Here is a 23,113-nt window from a genome sequence, read left to right as displayed (position 1 = left end):
CTTTCGGGCCAAGATCAAAGTGTAGTGTATGTTCTAATGCTGCACGTAATTTTTTGGTTTCGGTTAATGAAGGAGAAGTCCTTCATGACTGATACATTCTTTATTTTTGTTACTAACTTGCGTGCCTCTTTTTGAAGAGTTTCCCCCCCCCCCATAAAAACCGACCTTGTGTCTAACTCTGCCCTCGTGTGGAGGCAAGCAAACAAACAAAAAATAATAATAAATAGAAAAATAAAATAAAATATAATAAAATTATTATATTTTGCTCTTTTCATTAAAAAATCTTATATATATATATATATATATATATATATATATATATATACTTCATTTACTCATATAAAATTAATATACGAAAGTATAAATTTATGCGTATGTATATATATATATATATATATATATATATATATATACTTCATTTACTCATATAAAATTAACAAATCTTATATATATATATATATATATATATATATATATATATATATATATATATACTTCATTTACTCATATAAAATTAATATACGAAAGTATAAATTTATGCGTAAACTTTAAGTATTTACTTCAAAAGTGCTCAATACGTAGGTAGAGCTAGTTAGTAAGTTATAAAATATATATGGCGATTAAGCTACACTGAATGTTCCGCGTTTCATCCGCTCTAGGACTTACTATATACATATATATATATATATATATATATATATATATATATATATATATATATATATATATATATATGTATATATAGTTATCAATGGCCACATTTTTTGTCGCTAAACAATTCAGATTTGTGTTAGAAAATGATTCCCAATCACTATGTAGGTCACTCTTTTTCTCTCTATCTATTTCCCTATCTCTCTCTTCATCTATAAATATAAAAACGAAAATGTGTGTATGTATGTATGTATGTATGTATGTATGTATGTATGTATGTATGTTCGGTTTTTGTGTATGTCCGAGAAAGGCTTCTTTCCGAGAAGCGATCGGTCGACTCATTTCTTTTTAAATCTTTTTATATCACGTCTAAATGATAATATATACGAGTTAAAAACAAGGGTCGCCTGTCTATTTAATTTTCTCCACTTTGAAAAGATAAATATTCAACATTTTTCGCTCGCCGTATGTGGATTAGTCTTTTTCGTATAATAAAAGCGAAACTACGGAAATGTATGAAAGAAATCAGCTTTGATCAATGTGGAGTTTTTCCTTATATCAGACAATTGGCATTCAATTTAGACAATCCCCTTTATGTGGGGAGCTTGTTTCCCTCCAACATCTTGGGGAAACAAAAATTTAAAAAATCCCTTCCCGCAGTAAATAAAATACTGCCCAGCAGTCAAAGTTGACCTCATTAAGTAATTAAATACGGGCACCTGTCAATTCTAAACACTAAAATAAATTCACACATACTTCTATTGGTATTTCGTGGTGGCACATTTTTTTTTCATACTTTAATTTCCAACTTTGACTCAAGGATTCTGGTTCGATCCTTCATACTTACCTACCAAAATTTTTTTTAATTTACCCCCCCCTCCCCACACAAACACCCGGGTGTTTTGATTTACCCAAAACCACACATACCTCCAAATACCCGGGCAACGCCGGGTACCACCCGCTAGTATACATATAAAGGTATTCTTCGTAAACGTTTGGGTATTTAAAACATTCAAAATAATAACGTATTATTCGTATATAATGTTACATAAGTTCAGCACTACGCGGTGCCGTCAGTTTCAAATCAATATGTGATCAATGCGTGACTCTCATCAGTCATTGTTGAGTGCTACTTTTACAATATCTGACAGAATAAAAAAAAGTGTAAACCTGGGTATTTTTGGTGTTTTAAATCATACAAGAAAGCAAAAAACGAGTTTTTACTTTTATTTAAAATCAATTATTTATTTACCTTTCAATTTCTAATATCTCAAATTTAAAACGATTGCTGAAAAGTGGTAAAATAATAATAATAATAATAATAATAATAATAATAATAATAACAGAAGAAGACGAAGAAATAATAATAATAATAATAATAATAATAATAATAATAATAATATACGGCATAATGTTAACACACCAGTTCCCGTTAGATCACCGAAGTTAAGCAATGTTGAGCCTGGTCAATACTAAAATGGGTGACCATTTGAGAATTCCAGGTGCCGTATGTGCTCTCTGCTTATCTCGGCATTGTTTACAGTCGTCTCACTACTCCTTGTCACTGGACTCAGGCAGTGCTGATTGAGGAGAGGTGTGGTTGGCGATCGCGCAAGACTTACCTCACAATTACTTACGAAGTAAAACTTACAGGAGGTATCCATTGTCTCTTTAGACTGTACGAAGGCATCGCAGTAATGATAAACGTTGAGATGTATCATGTTCTGACGTACGTTATCACCTTTCACACTCATTTTAAAAATGAGCTCATTCGATTAACAAAGATATTGATTGGTAGTTCACTTAACCTACAATGGTAAAAGCTTTCGGCTTTGCCCATTTAAAAATGAATTCTTCCAAAATCAAATTATGTCGTACCGTCGAGGAAAATAACATATTTTAAAATAAAACCATTTCAATGATGACATTTATTTTATAGATTTCAAGAATGTGTAACTGACATTTATTTTGACGATAAGGAGGCGGATAATATTTTTTACATGTGTAATATATACTTGATCATCACGGGTACTTTATTACATTATAAGCAAAGCAAGGCTTACAGAAGAGGAATATGGGGAAACATCTTTAAGCTATGGAATTTCGGAGCTAAATGCTTCTCATCAGAACAGGAGAAAAAGTATACGCAATAACCCTTATCCTCGAGTGGCCCCCGGGCTTTGATAAGTGGTGATACCCATGTAAAAAAAATGTAAAGATAAAAAGACAACACCCACTTTGAAAACATAAAGATAAGAAATGGAATAATTTTGGAGATTTGAATTTGGAAAAATATAGGGGGGGGGAATATAATAGAAATAAAAGGGGGAAAACAGAAAATAAACAGTATAAGCTATATATATATATATATATATATATATATATATATATATATATATATATATAAGAAACTTATTTTTTAATTTATAAAAAAAATATTAAAACAAATAAAACTTTATAAAAACTTTTTTTTTAAATCTTTTAAAAATTAAAAAAAAAAGAATTTCATTTTTAAAAACTTCCAAAAAATTTACAATAAAGTTTTGATAAAAAATAAATTATAAAATATAAATAAATAAGAACAAGTACGAAAGAAGTAAGAGAAGAAAAATAAAAAAAAATAAAAATAATAATATATAAAAATAAGAAAATTAAAATGTAAATCACCTCAAATTCTTGGAAGATAATCCATCAGGAGTTATGTGTACCTCATGATAATGTCATAAAGTTCGTATGCAACTTTGCTCTTTATTTTCTTAACATTATTTGTTCCTCTTAATCAGGTGAGCTTTTTTTTTATCCAAATAGGTTCGCCTTAACATTGGAAATTTATTTTTTAGCTTTATTTTATTACTATATATAATCACAGTCATAAAATAATATATAATAATATATAATAAAATAATATATCTAGTAATAAAATATATATGCATAGTAATATAATAATAATAATAATAATAATAATAATAATAATAATAATAATAATAATATATATATATATATATATATATATATATATATATATATATTGTGTACAGAAAGTTGTTAGTTGAGACAGATCATTGGTACCGTCGGTTTCAAGCCCGATAATAAGGCCCGTTTAAGGTATACTTATCAAGCTCTCTTCAGCCAATATTCGTCTCCTATAAGTACGCTCTTAAAATTTGGATTTTCCTTTTAATTGAGCACTCTGCTGGAATTCTTTTTCCAAAAAAAACTAATCATATATATATATATATATATATATATATATATATATATATATATATATATATATATAAATTTGTTTTCTCTTTGTGTAAAAAAAACTTTTTCTATTCATTTTAAAAGAAAATACAACTTTGCATTCATCTGCAAAAAGATTTTGCTAATTTGCATATTTTTTAAACATTCATTTTAATTAATTCCCTATTAGTCTTTTCGGTTTTCTTATGTAATGATTATCTTAACTTAACTATTACGTGTAATTATATTAATGCAGATATTCTACATGATTTATACTGGCATAATATTTGCGTAAAAAGGTTATAGTTAACACCAACCTCTTATTTGTTTAAAAAAAATTGCCTGCCAAACTCCTCTGTCAGTTTTTGGTGTACAGACATGAATCTTAATATATAGTGTATTCCAGCCTATGCGAAACTTTATACTTAGGTTTTAGCCGGGGGAAATCGGTGCAAACGTGTAAAGATGAAAAAAAAAAAAGGAATTTGCCAGGTGAAACTCGATCGGCGGCATTACAAATATGCATGCGTAACGTAATAGCTATGGGTTCAGGTTTTAAATTTCAGTCTTGCAGGAAACATATCTTCATAGCTCAAGCATCAACATCAAAGGAAAAAGTAAATCGTTAGCTAAGCGTTTTGGTTTCCATTCTCAGTGGTCGCGCAGAGTCATTTTTTAAAACCTTTTTAAATCATTACTATATATTGGGTCCAATATAATATAATAACAAACATGAAATCTGCATTAATTAAAATATCATATTTAAGCGTATTTTACGACCGGACAATGCCGGGCGGCCTGTTTATACAGACACACACACACACACACACACACACACACACACACATATATATATATATATATATATATATATACATACATATATATGTATATATAATTGGCTTTCATGCAATGTGTCAAGTATACAGGTCAAGTGTTATTAAGCTTTCTACAAAAGAGTGTGCCAAATAATGCGTATACAATGCGACGATGCTTGTCAAATCGCATTTTGACATCTACGTCATAAATTATCGGATGCGCTTGGATTGTCAGCATAAACTTGCGTCATTCACAACGATGAATCAAGAATTATATCCATTAAAACAGGTAGTCTTAGAGTTAAGCTTGCTTGTATGACGAGCATTCTAGAGGGTCTACGTAGAACCCCGGAGGTCCCATTACATTTTTTAAAATAGGTCATTTTAAGCTGCAGAAATACATTAAAAAAAAGATAAGGTATTGCTATAGGTGGCGCACAGAGCACTCTTTTTTTATATTGGCAAGGTACAAAATCGACTTTTAAATTTAATGTTTCTTACGGGTTTTTGAAGCATATGCAGAATATGAACTTTGGTGAAATAACTTTATTATTTAGAAATTCATTCTTTCAATAGGGGAGGGAGAGAAGGGGTTATAAATAGCCTGCAATATAATAATAATAATAATAATAATAATAATAATAATAATAATAATAATAATAATAATAATAATAATAATAATAATAATAATAATAATTTATAATCTGTCTGTCCGTCTGTCCGTTCCACTTTTTACGGAAACTACTGGACCGATGTGACTGAATTTTTGTATGAACCTTTGTAATCATAAGGTCCAGAGAACTAAGAAATATAGTATTTATTCGATGCATAGTAAGGGATTAATAGGGTTACTTTTTAAGGCAAAAATTAGCACAAATTTAATTATATTCTGTCATCAATTTCGCATAAACACTCATTTTAATTAAACTAGAAGTCCGACCGTTTTTTGATGAACTATAAAATAATAATAATAATAATAATAATAATATGAAAAATTAAATTACTGATGTAATTCTTTGAATTTATATATATATATATATATATATATATATATATATATATATATAATGATATATATATATTGTGTGTGAACTCTAGCGAAGCATAATTTTTTCCAATAAATTTGACAGAGCATGCAAAATTAGTACTAAATAATACATTTAAGTTATGTTAACAAGTTACTGCAGTTTCCTTGCTTATCCATGGTTGCTTATAAAAGTTATTGCTTTCCGTTCACAAACAATAGATTAATTGTATGTAAACAATTCACGATACAAATAGTTACCTGCACCGAATGACCTCCGATAAGGAAAAATAAACAAAAAGAATTAGAACACAAATAATTTGGATTATTTGAACTAGTATTCTCAGCTTGAGTGTTATTCTCACAACCTTCAGCCGATGTAATCCCCGAGCTTCTTCAGGTGTATCTTATCGAACACGGGATTATATATATATATATATATATATATATATATATATATATATATATAGAGAGAGAGAGAGAGAGAGAGAGAGAGAGAGAGAGAGAGAGAGAAAGAGAGGGAGTGACTTGTCCGTCTGTCTGTTTTGTATGTATGTGCAACGATCTCTACTAAACTACTATGTTATTTTTGTGATCCACAGAATTGAAACTTGATATATAGGGTATTCGGACATGCGGAACAAATTTGATTTCGTTTTACGCCGGTAAAAGTAGCTGCTATGGGATCAAAAGTGAAAAAAAATGTGTAGCTTGATAGGCGTACGTCGACTAAATGTATTTCTTCTACGCAGATGCATATATACATTTATATCCTTGATAACGCCTTATGCATATTTTCATAGACTTATTCTCTAAACTAGTTTCAGTCGCCAAAATACCACATTCATTCTGTGGAAACCCCTATTCAACATTATCCCAGATTATTTTTAATTAATTCCAATAGATATCAAGAGATTATTTTTCTGAAAATTTTTGGATGAGTAGTGATGCTTGATTTTTATCACGTTTCTGTCGGTGTAAGCGACGACTTGTTTTGGTATATCTTATCAACCTCGGGAATTTTTCTGTAGAACTCGGGAATCCTTTTGTTGAATTCGGGAATCTTTCTGTCGAACTCGGGAATCTTTTTGTTGAATTCGGGAATCTTTCTGTCGAACTCGGGAATCTTTTTGTTGAACTCGGGAATCTTTCTGTCGAACTCGGGAATCTTTTTTGTTGAATTCGGGAATCTTTTTGTCGAACTCGGGAATCTTTTTGTCGAACTCGGGAATCTTTTTGTCGCACTCGGGAATCTTTCTGTCGAACTCGGGAATCTTTTTGTCGAACTCGGGAATCTTTTTGTCGAATTCGGGAATCTTTCTGTCGAACTCGGGAATCTTTCTGTCGAACTCGGGAATCTTTTTGTTGAATTCGGGAATCTTTCTGTCGAACTCGGGAATCTTTCTGTCGAACTCGGGAATCCTTTTGTCGAACTCGGGAATCTTTTTGTCGAACTCGGGAATCTTTCTGTCGAACTCGGGAATCTTTTTGTTGAATTCGGGAATCTTTCTGTCGAACTCGGGAATCTTTTTGTTGAATTCGGGAATCTTTCTGTCGAACTCGGGAATCTTTCTGTCGAACTCGGGAATCTTTCTGTCGAACTCGGGAATCTTTTTGTCGAATTCGGGAATCTTTTTGTCGAACTCGGGAATCTTTTTGTCGAACTCGGGAATCTTTTTGTCGAATTCGGGAATCTTTTTGTCGAACTCGGGAATCTTTCTGTCGAACTCGGGAATCTTTTTGTCGAATTCGGAAATCTGCATGAAATTGCGAACGGAAACCTGTATGTAATCCCCGATTGTACCATGACTGGTTAGACATTCTAAGTGATTCGCAATTGTTTTTAAGTGTCGTCCAGACTAAAGATTACACCGCCAACCGCCAGAACAGTGTAATTTACAACTGAATTTAACAAATATTTTCTGCGAAATTCGCCCCCCTTAAGTAATTCAATTTATCAAATCTCTATTACTAACGGTTACTACGATATCATCTCATCGATTACTGTATACGCAATAACCCTTATCCTCGAGTGGTCCCCGGGCTTTGATAAGTGGTGACTCCCATGTAAAAAAAGGCGTCTTTATATTTGAAATATGTATCAATAAAATTGTATTCCATCTTCTCGTTAATAATTTCACATTGAATAATTTTTTTGCAATAAAACGAACTAATTTAAAAATCTTATCAAAAATTTACGAAATTAAATCCACCAGAATTCATTTCGGTTTCTTAATAAACAGTTCAGACATTTACATTTTGTTTTAATAATGAAATAAAAACAAGATAAATACTTTAATGGTGCTTCAAAATTTGAAAAGGATTTGAAAACATTTAAACTGCCAAATAATGATTTTAAGTTTTAAAATTCTTAGCAAATTCTCATTAAAAGATTGAAAGTTTTCAACCTCCATAATTTCATGAATGAAATTTAAAAGCATTATTTTAACAAAATTAATTACACATTTGTTTGGTAAAATAATAATTAAAATATTTCCAATCAATTAAAGAATAAAAAATAAACAAAAGCATAAATTATCTCCTCCCGCGATCACTGCTCCTTGAATAAAATATCAACAATTATTTACATTTTTGAGGGGATGAGATTTAGGGGGAGTAATAATTAGTATAGTTTTTTTTATTATATTTATTTGTACATAATAATTACAATGGTTTTTACAAACCGCATAAAAATTACATAACAAATATGCACAGGACAAAATTGTTGTCGTGCGCCATTTTTTGGTCTATTCTCTTAAACTAGTTCCAATCATCCAAACTTAATATTTGTAAAAGAATATACAAGGGCGGTTTCTCGGTCGACAAATAAGGTTTTCTTGGGATTGCCACTTTTTTTTTTTTTTTTTTTTTTTAATAAAGCATTAATTCTAAATTTGGGGTTTTGTTTTGAACAATGAGTAACGATGAAGATGTTTTTTTTTTTTTTTTTTTTTTTTTTTACTGTTTTGACTCCCACTCTCAAGAAGTCGGGCATGGATTTCTCACTAAAACTTGGCCCAGTTAGGTTTTACTTCGATCATTATCAAAAAAATTCATGCACAAAATATCGTGACACACTAAGGCAGTTATTCTAAATAAATAAATAAATAAACGCCTCTGTATTATATACTCTGTTTAATGGAATAAAGTTTTTGTAGTTTATTAGGTGGCCAATTTGACTAATACGAAATATGTGAACTCAAGAAATACTAAGAACACATCTTCCAACTTACACACCGATTTATTAACGCCCTGCGTTTATTTTATTTATTTTTTTTTTTATCATCCATTCTTCGTTGTTTTTGATTTTTTACGAAGAGCATTGATCATTCTTATTATTTGGATTCGTCGAACTACTGTTTTTATTTTCATTATTTATTTTCACGTTTCGGTCGATGTAACCTTCATAGGCGATACTCAAAATACTATTGCTAATTAGTATTCTACCCATTCATGGCTGATGGGACGAGAGCAGGCTATCCCCTCCGCACAAAAAAAAATACAAGTTTTGATCGAAATTCAGTGCAAATTCCCGAGTTTGGTCGAAACATTCCCGAGTTGTGACAGTTACACTCCTTTGAAGATTGAAGGTTCAATCCTCAGTGCGGGCGACACTCAAAATACAATTGCAAATTACTTAGGACGTTTACCTTATCATGGCTGACAGAATGAGAGCATGCTACCCCCCCCCCGTTTATTAAATAAAGGGTTCTATGCAATTTCGCAAGTTCTTGAAAAGGATTGCTGATTAAAAAATAACTAAATAAAAAAACATAACTCATTGTATTTCGAGCAATTCTAGATAGGTACATTTAGTTTACTATAAAATAAGAAAAGTCACATTACTGTTTTGCGGGATACATTAATTTATTTTCAGTTTGCAATCGGACGAAGCTATTTTTAATGGGTATGATAGGTGGCAGCATACCTCAACCATAAATTATCGTAGAATTATAATGGTTTCATTTAATTTATTTCAGCACGTTTTGTAGTACCATCTCTATATTAATAGAACGGCCTGTGTGTTATTTATTTTGTGTATCACGCTTTTTCTCCACGTTAAAAAAAAAAACGACCCTGGTGTCTAACTCTGTCCCGTGGGGAGGCATAGTAAATAGGTACATCAGAGTAACAGTCGTTTAATTGTTCGATTTCTTGTAAATAAATAATTTCACCAAAACTTCTTCATAAGTTTTGTTTTCGGTTCCGATTATAGCTGAAGAAACTCAAGTTATATTTATATATAGTTTCATAAGTTTTGGTTTCAGTTTCGATTCAAGTTGATGAACCCAAGTCATATAGATATATATATATATATATATATATATATATATATATATTTTACTTTAGAAATCGCAACTTTATAATATATAAAAATCGATAGTACATTAACTCTATAATAATATATACGAAATCTGCAAGAATTAAAACATCATATTTAAGCGTACTTTACAACCGGGTTACGCCGGACGTCCCTACTAGCTTAGATAAATACTTTTGCAATTGTAACAAAAAAGCAACAATAATATCAGAGCGTCTCGATTTAAACTGAACATCTACAGAATGTCAGCATCAAGATATTCCAGATGAATGAGTTCCCTGTGGAATATTCACACGTCCCGCTAGTAAATATTTATTCGTTTAATGCGTTTTTCTTCTCATATTTCTTAATATGTAAAAACCGTTGAATAAATAATATATCACACCTTTGAGGAATATAAAAAAATAAAATATTCTGACGAATGAAAAGTCATGAAAAAAAAAATCACTAAAATGCAGAGATAACTTGGGTTAATTATGTATTTTTCTTATAAAAAGTCGCAAATCTACTCGGCTCTTATTGTTTCTAAGCGGTAATATTAATAGGATGAATTTAATATAAACTAAAGCGAAATACAATTCTAAGATTACATGGGCGACATGTTTTTATTTAAACAAATATGAAAATTGATGTAAGTTCCACACGTGTCAGGAACATTCATTCGACGTACAACGTTTTTGGAACGTATGGAATGGTAATTGTTTTTTTTTTTTTTTTAATGTTCACACATAAAAGATAAGAAAAGTTGAAACAAAATAAAAAAGCTGTATAATTAGAGTGAAGATATCTTTAAGAATGTTTCATTAAAGAGTAATATATATATATATATATATATATATATATATATATATATATATATATATATATAAATTAAAATTCAATAAGATAAAAAGCTATAGCAAACATCTAAATGAGTATTTTAACCATAGTTCCTGATTTCAAAAAGCGAAAAATTAAAAGATTCATCTGCCTTACTTTTAATGCTAGGTTTATTTATGGTGTCTTTTAAATTCAATAAAAACCCTTCAAAATTTGCTGACGAGGAGACCTTGCTTATTAAAAAACTATATGTAATTATTGTACATAACTTGATGTATACCACAATAAAAAGCATTGTTTTCCGAAACGATCGTACAGATAATTGATTTTGTTGTTGTTCCTTCTTATGAAACGGATTTTTAATTTAATTATAATTTGATTTTTAAATTTTAAATTATCAATCACATTACTTAATATATATATATATATATATATATATATATATATATATATATATATATATATATATATATATATATATGTATAATTTCATGTATATACTAGTGTGGGACGAGTAATCCCAATCGGAATCGGGAATCTGAAAAATTGGCGCTTTTGGGGTAGTGGCGTAACTAGAGTAAACGTAATCCGGGGCGGTCTGCTCAAATGTCACCCACCGACATTGCGTCACCCCCTCCTTTACTGTAACTCAATCTGATCCTCTTAGATACAACACAGAATATATATATATATATATATATATATATATATATATATATATATATATATGTATATATATATATATATATGTATGTATATATATATATATATATATATGTATATATATATATGTATATATATATATATATATATATATATATATATATATATATATATATATATATAACCATTTACTCCCTTTTCCGATTATTTTTCACAGTTAAAAGAAAATGAAATGTCATCAAATGATTTCAAATGTAAAATTAAAAACTACAAAAAATACAAGGTTTATAGTTTTCAATAAACATCGGCAAAAATATTCTTCAGTTACAAATTATAAAAAAATATATAAAAGTTTCTTATATTTTCGAAAAGATTAAAAACTTTGAAACTTTACATAATATTTGATAAAAAAAAATCCTATTTACGAACTATTTTTGCACCTTAGCCTGACTAAAAAAATTGTTTTGCAGCCCCCCCCCCTCTAGCAACACCGCTGATCGGCGTCGGTATAGGAATCGGAAAAATTTGAGCCTATTTTCCGATGCCAAAACCGATTCCTTAAATCATCTTTTTTATTTGATTTTGGTTTAAGAAACATCTCCCACTGGTTGTAGTAATAATAAGACTAAAACCACTAGATCCCCTCCCCACAGATGTGTTTTTACGTGTGAGAAAATATAAGCATGTTTAACATGTGTTTTTACGGTAATCGGTACGAAATAGTTAAATATTTTGAGATTTATGAAGAATCGGACTCGGTAATTGTATCGGAATCGGGGAAACTATTGGAATCGTCCCATCACTTATACATACACAAAATTGTAAGTATTTGTTTCAACAGTAATCAATACGCGAGCAGTAGAGTATAGTTTATGATTTCAATGCACAGATGTTGTAAACTGAGATTAAAAGACCATCACTTTTTTATTAAGGCATTTTGCAGTTAAGACGCCGAAACGAAAAAGCTTATAGCTTATATTTGACAGCCATCTGAGGTGTCTCGATAATCGCTCAAAAATGAAAATTAAACAAAGTATTGGTAAAACATTACATTTTCGAACAATCGGTTACGTTCATTGAGTGGGTTTCTACAAGTACTTTCTTTAATGTTCAAAATTTGAACTATTATATATATATATATATATTATATATATTTACTTGAAAATGAATATATATATATATATATATATATATATATATATATATATATATATATATATATATATATATATATAAACATTTTAAAATACGGGGAGTATACATGATTATTCAAAATAAAGCAATATATATATATATATATATATATATATATATATATATATATATATATATATATATATATACTTTATCTATTAATGATTGTCCGTTTTATAGTTTATTGTTTTATTTTAAAATGTATGGAGCACTATTGCAGTAAATACTGAAAATCTATAGATAATATATTATAATACGTTATAATAATAATATATATATAAACACTTAGGATGAAAGAGCGCTTAAATATAAACTATTAAATTCGCCTTAAAGTATCACAAACAAAAGTACATGAGATCTATCTATTTATCTAGCTATCTATCTCACTTTCTCCTCTCTTTCTCTCTCTCCTTCTCTCTGTCTCTCTCTCTCTCTCTCTCTCTCTCTCTTTATATCAATTTAGATCATAAAGAACAATTCACAATGATGCATCTAAAAATATAAAAATCCTCAAGATTTAGTGGAACCTAATAAATATAAGATAAATATATTTTCGGCGCATATATATATATATATATATATATATATATATATATATATATATATATATATATTGACATATATATATAGACATATATATATAGACATATATATATAGACATATATATAGGCATATTTATAGACATATATATAGATAGATAATTAATATATATATTTATCTATCTATCTATCTATCTGTGTATATATATACATGTATATATATATATATATATATATATATATATATATATATATACAACTACACACATATTGATCCTTATTATAGACTTGAGGATTTATATTTCCATATCCGATTTCGTTAATATAGCCATACGTTACGTTTATAGTCACATCTTCTACCACGTCTGTTTCACTTTGATTTCACCTGTCGCATATCTGTTAAGAAAGTCACGAAAAAGTATTACATCTAAATTATCATTATTATACCTATTTACTATGCCTCCCCACGGGACAGAGTTAGACACCAGGGTTGTTTTTTAACGTGGAGAAACGTGGAGAAAAGGTACAAAAATAAAAATTGTCTCAGTCGTGAAGGATTTCTCCTCCACCGAAAGAGAACAAGAAATAGAAGTGCAGCATCTGGAGAACAGATGCTACACTTTGATCTTGTCCCGAAAAGTTACATAGATAATTGATAGGTTTATTTATATTTAATTTACACGCGTGTTTTTTTTTCTGTATACGAACGCACTATGCAAATATACATCAGAGAGAAAGCCACCTTTTCTTTAAGTGTTCATAATGACCGTGATAATTTATTGGGTAGTGTTAGGTCAGCATCGATTGAGATCAAAGGAGAGAAATATATAGTTCAATGACTATTGGATAAGTTAATCGGTCGATACATAAATTACGGCTTATTAAAATAATGAAAATCATTTCATAAAAAATAAATCAATCCTAGAACTAAGTCTGTTTATTGGCATGTGTTTTTGGTTATTTGAAAAGATTAACTTGGCATTTACTTATACTAAACTCGAGTTAATCAACGTTTGCTTCTCTAAGACTTTTTTCATTTTTGACTTTTCTCCATTTCCCTCGCTATAATCTCCATAGCATTATTTTTTCTTCTGATCTTAACTTCAATTGAGCGAGGTGGGGAATCAACCATTTCTGTTTTTGTATATTTTAATTCATTATGTTTTCTAATTGTTCCACACACACACACACACACACACACACACACACACACACACACACACACACACACACACTCATATATATGGCATAAATTTCTTTATTTTTAAAAATAATGTTGGCTACATACGTGCATATGTGCTTCAACTGTGATTTAACTTGAAATCAATTTGTATCAAGTTTTATATATCTATCTATCTATCTATCTATCTATCTATATATATATATATATATATATATATATATATATATATTGTGTACAGAAAGTTGTTAGTTGAGACAGATCATTGGTACCGTCGGTTTCAAGCCCGATAATAAGGCCCGTTTAAGGTATCCTTATCAAGCTCTCTTCAGCCAATATTCGTCTCTAAGATATAAGGTAATTTTCATAAATTACTACCTTGCTCTACTCTCGTATTAGGCACTATTAAAGTAAATACTAAATTCGGCACATAAATATTATATCTCTCCATCACATTTTAAAGGGACATATAAAATTTATATATATATATATATATATATATATATATTTATATATATATATACATACATATAACTACTTCATTTACTCACATAAATTTAATATACGAAAGTATAGATTTATGCGTAAACTTTAAGTATTTACTTCAAAAGTGCTCAATACGTAGGTAGAGCTTGTTAGAAAGCTGATTGGCTTACTAGTAATCCTCAACATATATAAAAACAAGAAGCAACCACAAAATTCGCGCATAAGCCTGACGAATCCTACAGTGGATGAAACGCAGAATATTAAGTGTAGCTTAGTCGCCATATATATTTTATAAATTACTATATATATATATATATATATATATATATATATATATATATATATATATATATATATATATATATATACACGAGAAGAATTTACTATTTAATGATGCAAATAAAAATTAACAAAATGTATTCAACAACAAGAAAAATGAAGATAATCATAAAATGACTCTATTATATAATTAATATAATTTGAACTTTGATTTGGATTCACATTAAAATTACGGATTTTTTATCAACCAATTTCATTGGTCTGCTTTTGTCATCTCACTATCTCTTAACTCATAAATAACATTTTTAATTCATCCGTTTACAAATTAAAATCATTTTTCTAACCACTTTCAAAGTTTTCAAATTTTGTTGTAACTAGCAATTTCCTGTTTTTAATTTGCATGTTATTTTCTTCTGGAAAAAATGATTAATTTAAAAACTTCATGGAATAAGGAAATAATATTCTGTATCCTGTGTTGTTGAACAATTAATGTTCTAAATTTTTATTTGTATTATTTAATTCCCTTCGTGTGCTAAAGCTCTATCCCGTATATTTAACATATTTTCAAAGGTCCATAAATATTAATATCTAAATATTGATTTAATTGCCTGTACGTCCGTTGTCACAAAAACCACTTTCATCGGAATCATTAATCAATGAGAAACGAATTAACTCCCTTTATAGTCGTTCTTTATCAGTTAAATCATTAAACTCATTTCTTCTCCAAGAATTAAAATAAAAACATGGCTATCTTTTTACGGTTTCAAATTAGCTATTTAAATTTATAATTAAAAGTCATGTTAAGAAGAGAATGTAATTTTTTTTATTATCATAGATTCTTTTTAGAATAAAAAAGTGCAAGTGAACTGATATCTGTTCGTTCATAATTTACATAAACATTTTCAGAAAAAAAGCAAAATAAAACAATACCAAAAAAATGCTGTATGTTTTAAATCTTTAGCTCTAAAAGAATTTGATAAAAAATTTGTCTTATATTCGTCGTTAATTGTTTTATTTTATTTTTATTCATTTTATTTGTAATGGGTATATATATATGATATTGGAGTAATAGTTCTAAAAATTCGTATTAACAAAATAAACGAAAAACAATTTTTAATTATAATGGTTGGAGCTAGAAAATTAAATGCAAACTTATAATAAATCTGCTTCAGAATTATACCTTGAAAAACCTAACATTATTTTGTGAATAGGTTATATTTGGTTTGATATAGGTTGTTAGCACCCCTCTTTCTTTTTAGAATGGTTCAACCCTGTAAAGTTAACTTTAATATAAAGGGATGGTCTTTATTGAAAGTTTCGTGGATGGTTTTTGGCCTGATGAGGTGATTTTCCCTGCTAGGGGGTCATTGAAACACGTTTGCTAATGTGTTGCCAATAGCTCTCCAACAATCAATATATTGCTCTGTTTCATGCATTGAGCACTCTTTGGAATGACATATTGTGTTGTTGTTATGAGTTATTGAAAAATTCTACCAACAGTATAATAATAATAATAATAATAATAATAATATATATATATATATATATATATATATATACACGCACGTGTGTGTTTGTGTGAGTACTAATGAAATCATTCTGTAAACTAATATTCCAATATATTCATGAAGTGTATTCATACATACCGTGAACACGTACGTAAATAAAATTGCAAAATTACAAATCTCTGATGTTTTATAAGGGTGTTAAAGGGCTTGTTATTTCAAGGCATGCACGAAAATGCTATAACAGATATGTCACAGTTTGTGAATTTTTAAATTAAACTTGATTAAATACTGGTTACAAGTACATCTTCCACACACACACACACACATACATACACACACATGCATACATACATGCATATATATATATATATATATATATATATATATATATATATATATATATATGAATGAGCAAACAGTTAATAAAATATGTTAAAAACTTTGAAATGAGTTAAAGACATATTTAATCTGAAAAGGAAAGACTAGATAAATGGATAGTCATATTATAAGCTCTATTTCCTATTTGGTCTTATCGAGCTTTTTTATCTGGCTGAGATAATTTTATAAATATTAATTCTTTAATATTTATAATTTACTTTAATTTTACCGTCTTGGATCATTTTGGTAAATTCAATTGTAATTTTCATTTTTTATACATATATATATATATATATATATATATATATATATATATATATACATATATATATATATATACATGGGGAAGTTTTTGTTCTTTTGACAGTTTCTAGAGATTAAACGTTCAATCCTCATTACGGCCAATACCAAGAATGCAATAATGAATTACTGAAGATTTTTATCCGGTCATGGCTGACGGAATAAGAACAACTTACCGCCGTGGATTAAATAAACCTTTTTTTTTTTAAACTTCGTACAAATTCCCGAATTCGGCAAAAAGATTACGGAGTTCGACCATACGCGCTTTAAGAATGCCGGAGGTTATATCACGAAATCTTGTGCGAAGAAGATCCGATATGAGAACAGTAGTCCGAAAAATCTTAGTAATAAAAATTATCAGTCCTCATCTAAAAATTTCCGTTGAAATTTTGTAACAATATTCTTACTTACCGTTCACAACGAGGGTAGAGTAAACCACAAAATAGTCTATTAGCATTGGAAAATGTTTGGTTCCTTAATAGGGGCACACTGAATTGGGGACATTTTAATGAGATCAATGTGGAATAAATGATGACAAAAATATTTATCGCTATTTTATATGTATCTAAATGAATCAATACTTTTGGATTTGATTGAGCAAATTTCTTGTATTAATAGTAAAGTTAATGCACCTTATTTCAAGTTAACTTCATACAATAGACACATATATGTTTTGCTGCTTTTGTATATACTATATCAGGTGAAAGGTTAACTAATTTGCATATTAGTTTTGGAAAAGGACATTTTGTTAATAAGTTATTATTTCTTATTGTTTTTCCGTCCCATGATTATTTCGATTTGAACACTATAAATAGTTTATCTGGACAACTATTAAGCGTTCAAATGTTTTTTGTTTGTTTTTGTTTTTTTAGTGGGTCCACCTTGATTTTCCAAAAGTTGTGATTCACCCCTAAAGTTTTTTCTTTTTTTTTTTTTTGCTTGTCTTTAGTGTCATAGTTAAAAAATAGCGAAATTGTTATCGAAATTATAAAAACATTTATCTATTTACTTATTTATTTATTTATTTATTTATATAGTAAACATGAAAGATTGTTCTTCGTATTTACAACAGAGTTTTGAATGAACTGTTTTAATTGAGTTTTGAATGAACTGTTTTAATTGAGTTTTGAATAAACTATTTTAATTGAGTTTTGAATGAACTGTTTTAATTGAGTTTTGAATGAACTATTTTAATTGAGTTTTGAATTAACTGTTTTAATTGAGTTTTGAATGAATTGTTTTAATTGAGTTTTGAATGAACTGTTTTAATTGAGTTTTGAATGAACTATTTTAATTGAGTTTTGAATTAACTGTTTTAATTGAGTTTTGAATGAACTATTTTAATTGAGTTTTGAATGAACTGTTTTAATTGAGTTTTGAATTAACTGTTTTAATTGAGTTTTGAATGAACTATTTTAATTGAGTTTTGAATGAACTGTTTTAATTGAGTTTTGAATAAACTATTTTAATTGAGTTTTGAATGAACTGTTTTAATTGAGTTTTGAATGAACTATTTTAATTGAGTTTTGAATTAACTGTTTTAATTGAGTTTTGAATGAACTATTTTAATTGAGTTTTGAATGAACTGTTTTAATTGAGTTTTGAATTAACTGTTTTAATTGAGTTTTGAATTAACTGTTTTAATTGAGTTTTGAATGAACTATTTTAATTGAGTTTTGAATGAACTATTTTAATTGAGTTTTGAATGAACTGTTTTAATTGAGTTTTGAATTAACTGTTTTAATTGAGTTTTGAATGAACTGTTTTAATTGAGTTTTGAATTAACTATTTTAATTGAGTTTTGAATGAACTGTTTTAATTGAGTTTTGAATGAACTATTTTAATTGAGTTTTGAATGAACTATTTTAATTGAGTTTTGAATTAACTATTTTAATTGAGTTTTGAATGAACTGTTTTAATTGAGTTTTGAATGAACTATTTTAATTGAGTTTTGAATGAACTGTTTTAATTGAGTTTTGAATTAACTGTTTTAATTGAGTTTTGAATGAACTGTTTTAATTGAGTTTTGAATTAACTATTTTAATTGAGTTTTGAATGAACTGTTTTAATTGAGTTTTGAATGAACTATTTTAATTGAGTTTTGAATGAACTGTTTTAATTGAGTTTTGAATTAACTGTTTTAATTGAGTTTTGAATGAACTGTTTTAATTGAGTTTTGAATGAACTATTTTAATTGAGTTTTGAATGAACTGTTTTAATTGAGTTTTGAATTAACTATTTTAATTGAGTTTTGAATGAACTGTTTAATTGAGTTTTGAATTAACTATTTTAATTGAGTTTTGAATGAACTATTTTAATTGAGTTTTGAATGAACTATTTTAATTGAGTTTTGAATGAACTGTTTTAATTGAGTTTTGAATGAACTGTTTTAATTGAGTTTTGAATTAACTATTTTAATTGAGTTTTGAATGAACTGTTTTAATTGAGTTTTGAATTAACTATTTTAATTGAGTTTTGAATGAACTGTTTAATTGAGTTTTTAATGAACTGTTTTAATTGAGTTTTGAATGAACTATTTTAATTGAGTTTTGAATGAATTGTTTTAATTGAGTTTTGAATGAACTGTTTTAATTAAGTGAATATTTTAACTGTTTTTACTAACGAACTTGGTGAAGCAATAGCGAATCGGCAAAATCAGGTAACTTAAGATAATGTTTCATCTAATTTTATTTTGTTTTAAAAATTAAGTACATTGAATACTGTAGCAATATTTTTATTAACGACTGTTAAATATTCACATTTATATTTCATTTTTACGGCATAAAGCGATTTTGAAAAATTTTCCGTTATATTTTTAAATATTTATTCATATTATTTAGTGTGATTGTTTTGTTTTACGAGTTATAAAACCTTGGTAAACGTTTTCAAGCTCCAAGTTGTATATATCTTCAAATATTTATTTATGTTGTTTAGTTTGGTGCATTTGCAACGAAAAATTATTGTTTTTACTTTTTTATTTATTTAGCTTTGTAGAACATTATTGAGTTTTGCAAAGCGACATGAAAAAATAACATAGTGTATTTAAACCATGGATGTCTTCAGACAACCTGATCTGATCGCATTAAAACAGTTGTGGTTCGAAGATTCAATTATGGTTAAAAATCGTTTGCAAACAAAACGCAATGCCCAACACACACAATTCAGATCTTCATGTTCCTTAAATCCCGTTGGATATTTTAACATGACGAAAATGTGTACGTCGGTAACTAAAACTACGTCTTATTTCACTAAGACATCACGTGATATTGTTAAATAATTGTTTAATCGAACCCATAATAAATTATTAATTACCTATTAGACACCATCCTAGGGTGTCTCCGATCTCCCTCTATAAGAATTTGTAAGGACAACCAACAAGTAAACCCTAACCACAAGTTCAAAATAACTGAGCATTTCACGGTTAAATGACATACCTGCAGAACGGCTAATAAAAATTATGTTGGTTGTGGTATAAGCAATTGGCCTAATAAAAACAAATCTTTAAAAATTTACTTAGACAAAATAAAGTCATAAAAGAGGCAACATCCTTACAAAAATATAAATTTAAATCGTAATGAAATCAAGTAGTAGATCTAAGAAGGAGTTTTTTTAATCTCTTTGAATGACTGAAATAATTTTTTTTTTTTTTTACACAGTGATCACCACTTATCAAGGCCCGGAAGCCACTCAGGGATAAGGGTTATTGCAAGTACATTACGTTAGTGTGGAGATTTGATGAAGTGTTTACTTAAGGGGGCGGTTCATTAGGAATTTGTTAACGTTTAACTTGAACACATCCAAGTTGTAGTCCGGTAGGAAGCAGGCAGACGGAACAGAGTTCCACAGGCGTGCAGTTCTAAGAAAGAAGCTTTGTTCATGGAATCCGCGTTTTGATTTAGGCACGGATATAGAGTGGGGGAAAATTTTCACAGTGGATTCAGCTAGACGGGTGTTTTTCGTGAAAGATTGGCGAGGGGGGACCAGAGATTGGAGTTCAGACGAGCACCTGCCATGGAAATAACGATAAAACAAGGATAGACTCGCAACGTCTCTTCTGTGGGAGAGAGGTTGCAGGGTAGAGAAAAGGGCATCCCCCACTAAGCCACTAAGTCTATTTTGTACTCTGTCAAGGCAGGATAGGCTGTTTTTAGCAGCTCCTGCCCAGATATGGCAACAGTATTCCATCCTTGGACGTACTTGGCTTTTATATAGATAAATGTTTAAAAATAGTCTCTCTCTCTCTCTCTCTCTCTCTCTCTCTCTCTCTATATATATATATATATATATATATATATATATATATATATATATATATATACACACATACAGCACAATAACGTTGACACACTTCAGAAAGTGAAGATTTTCTATTAATTAATATATATATATACATATATATATATAATATATATAAATATATAATATATATATATATATATAATACATACATACACACGCTCACACACATACATATATACATCAATATATTTACATACACACATATATCCACATTTAAAGATAATTTGTAACATGTATCAAATATATATATATATATATATATATATATATATATACACACACACACACACACACACACATACTGCACATTCACGTTGACACAGTTCAGAAAGTGAAGACTTTCTATTAATTTTAAAGACAGTTTTACAGTCTATTAGACAGTTTTACAGTCTATTAGACAGTTTAAATGTTACTAAATTCCTTAAAATGTCGGACTTGTTTAAAAATTAAGCGAAATGCATTCTGGTTGATTTGATTTCGTGATTAAATTATTTTAAGTAGCATTTTGATAATTTCGTTTCATTTTCACTATTGCATTTAAAAATTATGAAAATTCAATATTAAACAATATTCCACGCTGTTTTCTACAATTTCAGTTATTTTTATAGTTGATAAGCTTTTTTTTTATGAATAATGTTTGCCACTTTCTTCTTCCGGAGAAAATAGATATTGTTGACTAAATATTTCTTAAATGAATAAAGCAATAAAGTCCAAATGAATAAAACGACTAGGTTACTCATATATTTATTTAAACAATTTGAGGGTTTTTTTTTTTCGGAGCAATGAATTATTATTTGTTCTGACGATAAAAATAATCACCAGCAAATTATTGTCCGAATGATATTTTCAAATGTATTTAAAATTGTGCTGTTGGAAACGATGGAATAATTTCAGAACAATTTACTTTCAAATGAGTTTAAGTCATTTACTTTAGCGTAATCAAATTAATAAATAATTAAAATCGATGACAGGTGATAACTAGGGATGTGACAACAGCATATTATTTTCATTCTTTTGACTGTTAAGTATATACCCGACACAGACACAGTCAGTCAACCGAGAACTACAGCAGTGTATATGAAAACATATCAGATATTAACGGATGTATTACTAGCAGTGTCAGAAATTTCGTGAAAAATATTGAATAATTCCACCCCATCTTTCCAAGCTTATAACTCCTCGAAAAATGTAATTCAAGCCCTATTTGTTTTTTTCAATTAAAGGAGCAAGGACCAAGGTTTCATTAAAAAAAATAAAAACAAACAAAATAAACAAACGTGTTTTTTTTTAAGGTTTAAAACTTCAGACTTTACAGGTAAATTTCTAAAAATACACTAAGTTTTTTTTTTGTTTGTTTTAAATTTGAATATATTATTTATTGATCTTTTATCTTCAATTTGTGATATATAAAACTTTGGTGCATGAATT

At 28.3% G+C, this 23,113-nt stretch overlaps 1 protein-coding gene and 1 pseudogene across 2 annotated transcripts in view; one reads left to right on the top strand and one right to left on the bottom strand.

The window, feature by feature from the left end:
- LOC145266911 (homeobox protein Nkx-6.2-like) overlaps nucleotides 1–23,113 on the bottom strand; it is a 298,240-nt gene that overhangs the window by 258,876 nt on the left and 16,251 nt on the right. The window lies entirely within an intron of this gene.
- On the top strand, nucleotides 2,051–2,165 carry LOC145267250 (5S ribosomal RNA; annotated as a pseudogene).

Source organism: Euprymna scolopes, chromosome 42 (genome assembly GCF_053919585.1).
Source record: "Euprymna scolopes isolate OS-2025 chromosome 42, ASM5391958v1, whole genome shotgun sequence".
NCBI lineage: Eukaryota > Metazoa > Mollusca > Cephalopoda > Sepiida > Sepiolidae > Euprymna > Euprymna scolopes.
Note: the sequence above shows the minus strand (reverse complement) of the source record. Positions and strands in the feature narration are given on the sequence as shown.